Below are 5,371 nucleotides of genomic sequence, written 5' to 3'. Positions count from 1 at the left end.
AGTCCCAAATTATGTACTCCTATTCTGGCTCCTTCCCCCCATCCCGAGGAAGTCGTGGATGACACTTTTGCTGATGCCAACGTAGGCGAGGATACGACGGCAGCACTGTTGCAGGAGATGCGATTATTAAGAAAAGAGATGGCATCTGTTTCCCGGGAAGTGTCCTTTTTTCGGGAAGAGGTCTCACGGCTTAACACGACTATGTCAGATTTCAACAGTCGCCTTACTACCGTGGAAAATAGAATTACAGCCTTAGAAAAAGATGACATAAACAATCAAAGCCAAATTGAGGAAAGTACCAAAGCGGAAATATCGCGCTTGCGTATGCACATGAATGATAGGGAGCAGGAGCATTTAGCAACAGACTTCGAGTTAGCTGGCATCATGGAAAAGCCTGGAGAGAATGTTAACAGCATCGTGCTGTTATGTGCCAGAAAAGTAGGCATCGATCTCACCGAACGCAGAGCGTACGGGTCCTCGACGTTCCGTGGCGGCCGACGGCGAGCGAATGCGACCGCGTCACATCGTGGTGCGGATGACGCGCCGCTCACTGCGCGACGACCTGCTACGAGCAGCGCGCGTGAGGCGCAGTGTTGATACGTCCGGCGTCATTGATGGCGAGCCGCGACGATATTTCATTAATGAGCGGCTCACACCTCACAATCGTTATCTTTTATTTAGGGCGAAAGAGGAAGGCAACAAGACAGGCTGGCATTTTGTGTGGACGAGGGGGGGAAAAATATTTGTTCGGCGTAGCACTGACACACCTATCTATCGTGTCCGTATAGAATCAGACTTAAAAAAGTTTTTTTGCAACAGTATAGATTTGTCAGTTTAATTTTAAACAAAAATAATGCGTACTTAACATTTGTTGTAAAGTGCAATTTTAGTCATTTTTCATTGTTTACTTTAATCTTTAATTACGAATTACTTGTAGCATTAACACTTTATATTATACTCGTATATAGTTGCTTTGTTTATTTTATTCTTATTATACTTATACATTACATTATACATCATCGTTATTTTATTGTTACTTTTTTGCATTGTTTTTTATTGTATTTACACATATATCTATAATTATATTTTTCAACATGAACACATTTTTATACTTAGACACTATTAAGTTACTTAGTAAAGTTTGTATGTTCGATGCCTGGGTTACGTAAGTTAAGAGTTGGTTTTCTGAATCCAGGATCTCTGGGGACACGTCATGATGAATTTATGTTGGCTATTAATCGCCATGATGTAGACATTATGGCCTTGAATGAGAGAGGGTGAGGAAGGGCGAGCGCCAAATATCGGGATATCGTCTGCGTCACAAGCCGCGTCCTGCTGAAGTAGGTGGCCGTGGTGGTGGTGTGGGCTATTACATTAGACGTGGAATAGCAGCACGAACCCTTGTTCATCCTACAACATCTCCGGACATAGAACAAATGTGGCTTAGTGTGAGCGTAGGTGGGAAAAAGTTAGTCATCGGCACTGCATATCGACCTCCTTGGCTAAATCCACGTACCTTTTTTGACGGCCTTACGGATATGTTCGCTACACTCCCTGTTTATGACCATGTAGTTCTGACGGGTGATTTTAATATTAATTTTTACGAAACTGATAATTACTGTACACGTATGCTGTGTGAGTTCTTAATGTACACGAATCTTAAACAGATTGTTAATGAGCCTACCCACTTTACTTCTCACAGTGAGACACTAATAGATCTAGTCTGTGTAGATGGTAACACTAGTGAAGTATGCGTAGACTATATACATGAGCTTAGCAGCCATGCGTTCTTATCATTTGAATTTAATATACGCAAATATAAACCTAAGCCTCTTCGAAAATCTTATAGAAAAATTAGTAGCATTAATGAAAATGATCTCAAAAACTATTTAACAAATTTCAATCAACAATTTCTTAATATATATGACGTCAATAGTCTTGTTTCTCAATTTAATATTATTTTGTTATCTGTTTTTGATTCCTTAGCACCCCTGATATGTGGACTTTTTAAAGAGTCCCAATATCCGTGTATTACTTACAACATCAATGAAATGATTCGTACTCGAAATGAGGCACACATAAGATCGCGACATACTCAGAAAGATACTCACATAGCATACTATAAGGATTTGAAGTCAGAAGTTGAAATGGCAATCCATAGAGAGAAAGGTGCATATTTTACCCAATTCATAAATAAAAACGCCAAGAGACCGAAGTACATGTGGAAGCATTTAAAGAATATTTTAGCATATAAGAAAAAACGGGATACCATGTGTCTACCAGATCTTTTGTCAGAACCGAATAATCTTTATAGATTTTTTCTAACCTTGCCCGGAAATGGTGACGTGGCATATAGTGATATACATTACTACACTAATAATATACATTTCTCAAATTGCTTTGCTCTAAAACAGGTAGATGAGATAACAATTTTAAAAACTCTACGGAGTATTAAATCTAAAGCGATAGGAGCTGATGGTATTTCTATAGATATGATTTTAAGTAGTCTGCCATATATTTCAGATACCATTGTGAATATAGTAAGTGCATCTATACGGACTTGTACCTTTCCTGAACTATGGCAGAAAGCAATTGTAAAACCCATTCCCAAAGTTGATAACCCCCAAAATTTAAGTGATTTCCGGTCCATTAGTATTCTACCCACCCTATCAAAAGTTTTAGAAAAAGTTGTGTGTTCTCAACTTACACACTATTTAGAAAGTTATGACATTCTTCCACGTGTTCAGTCGGGATTCAGAAAAGGTAGAAGTACTACTACAGCTCTAGCTAACGTAGTTGACGATATATTGAGAGCACAAGATACTGGAGAAGGCACCATATTGGTACTTCTCGATTTTTCACGTGCATTTGACACAATAAATTTATCATTATTATTAGCCAAGCTCCATTATTACGGATTCAGTACAGACACTATTAGATGGTTTCACAGTTATCTCAATAATAGATCACAGGTCGTGGAAGTAACTTGGGAGGATGGGTCTAAATGTGTTTCCAGTAGTAGAGCTACCACAAGAGGGGTGCCACAAGGCTCGATCCTTGGGCCTGTACTCTTTTCTCTCTATTGTGCCGATATCATCAATTCCATTGAACACTGTAATTATCATATTTACGCCGATGATATACAATTATACATATCTTTTAAACCTGCAGACTTACACATAGCTTTAAATAAGCTCAACGAAGACCTAACAAGAATTACTGCATGGTCCAATTCAAATTGTTTAATGTTAAATCCGAAGAAAACCAAATTCATGATTTTGGGTACACCAACTCAGATACGGAAAATTGCAAACTTATCACCAAATATCAAATTGAATAACATTGAGGTCGAACGTGTTACAGAAGCACGCAATCTGGGAGTTGTAATGGAGAATCTACGATTTGATAAACACATTATGCTCTCTGTTAGTAATTGTTTTTATCGTTTAAAACTCAAATACGAAAATATATAACACCAAAAGTAAGAGTAGATTTATGCGAGGTTCTTGTACTATCAAAATTAAACTATGCTGATATTGTAACAGGCCCCAGGTTGCTTGTGCGTACTAAGAATCTTATCCAAAAAGTACAAAATGCCTGTGCTCGATACTGCTTTCACATTCCACCACGCTCACATGTTACGCCATTTTTGAATTCTGCTAAGATGTTGAGGATGGACTATCGCAGACAATTACATTTCGCGACTTTATTGTTCGGGATAGTGAATTACAAAATGCCTCCATACCTATATCACAAACTAAAATGGGCATGTGAGCAGAGACTAACTCACGAAACACGAGCCTCATCCTACTCGTTGTCCATGCCGCCTTGTAAGACTGCTGCCTTTCGGGGTAATTTTATTTACACGGCGACAAAGTGCTGGAACAACCTACCGCCACCTCTTTGAAACCTAAAAACAATATATATGTTTAAAAACAAATATAGAATGTATTTAACTGATTTACAATTACATTCTTAACAAACATATACAATTGTTTTTTTTTTTTGCACTTTTGGTCTCTTGTGTAAAATTTATGTAAATTCTTACCTACTTGATATGGCTTCTTGGCAGGGTGGCGGTGCGTCATTACTTTCAGCATATTGTGTTTTGTCATACGTGTCGATTGCTCGATGTTATCTTTGGGTTGTTTGAAACCCCCAATCTAAAAATGGAATAAGAAAATAGTTATATATTTTATAATGTACTGTTTTTTTTTATCCTCTGTTGGCAGCGAATAGCGCGTATTTAATTATTATCACAATTATCTTTCATTACTGTATTCTATAATGTGGGATTAACAAATTTATTTTTGACTTACCCCCCGTAGCATTCATCATATATTTATATTAGTTCTAACAGTTCTTTATTAGGCAATTTTATGTAGCACACACTATTACACGTAGTAACACACGTTAGTCAACTTATAATTTAATAACTTTAAGTACATCAATATTATTTCTGCATACAGATCTTTCTTTACAAGTCCTGTTGGCGTTTATCAGCGTTCGATCAAACGAGCGTCTAGACTACAACTAGGGCGTACACTTTCATCCATATAAATAGAACAAAACATATTTTTTATAATTATTTATTTATTTTATTTATCTTTTTTTTTTGCTACCTACGACGTGACGTACGTAGCTAATGGCGACCACAGAATACCAGCGTTGAAGCTCATTTAACAATCGTTTCAACACAAGCTGAGTGGTTTACCAATTTGGGCATCACATTATTTTTGTCTTTTGTTACTTTATATAATTTTGTTAATGATTTGTACAACGTGTATGTCCAAATAAAGATTTATTTGATTTATGATTTTGATTTGAATAATTCCTTTATCGAGCAAATCCTTTACTATAGCACGTACTTTTAATTTTTCGTCGTGAAATAACTTGTTAGGTCTGTAATATACAGGCACGTCAGTTGTTAACTTGATGTGCATCTCACTATCTTTTACTGTTGTACTCGCTTTTTTGATGCCAATTTGGCTTTGCCTTCCAGTTGACCGCGGAACTGAACGAGGCTCGAAACATCAACGCCAAGTATTCCGATACTAGCTGTGGCGGCTAACGGAATGTTCTCGAATCGTGGAGATACGACGAATGGTGTTTTTTTAGCGGTTAACGCGCAAACTTACGTCTTTTTGGGGTTGAAATGGACTAGGTTTAGCCGGTCCCAGTTCGAGACTTCGTTTAACGAAGACTCGATTTCAGACACAAGTTAGTTCCGGTTTTCTTCGACGTTTTCCCGAGAAATATTAGTACGGCCGGTGTATGAGGTGTCAACGGTACTGTCGTCTGCATAGCAGTGATTGTTCCTGATTTGCAACAAGTCATTGATATGCAGAAGAAACAGAGTGGGTGACAGAAC

The sequence above is a fragment of the Vanessa atalanta genome, chromosome W (assembly GCF_905147765.1).
Source record: "Vanessa atalanta chromosome W, ilVanAtal1.2, whole genome shotgun sequence".
In the NCBI taxonomy this organism is placed as follows: Eukaryota; Metazoa; Arthropoda; class Insecta; order Lepidoptera; family Nymphalidae; genus Vanessa; species Vanessa atalanta.
Note: the sequence above shows the minus strand (reverse complement) of the source record.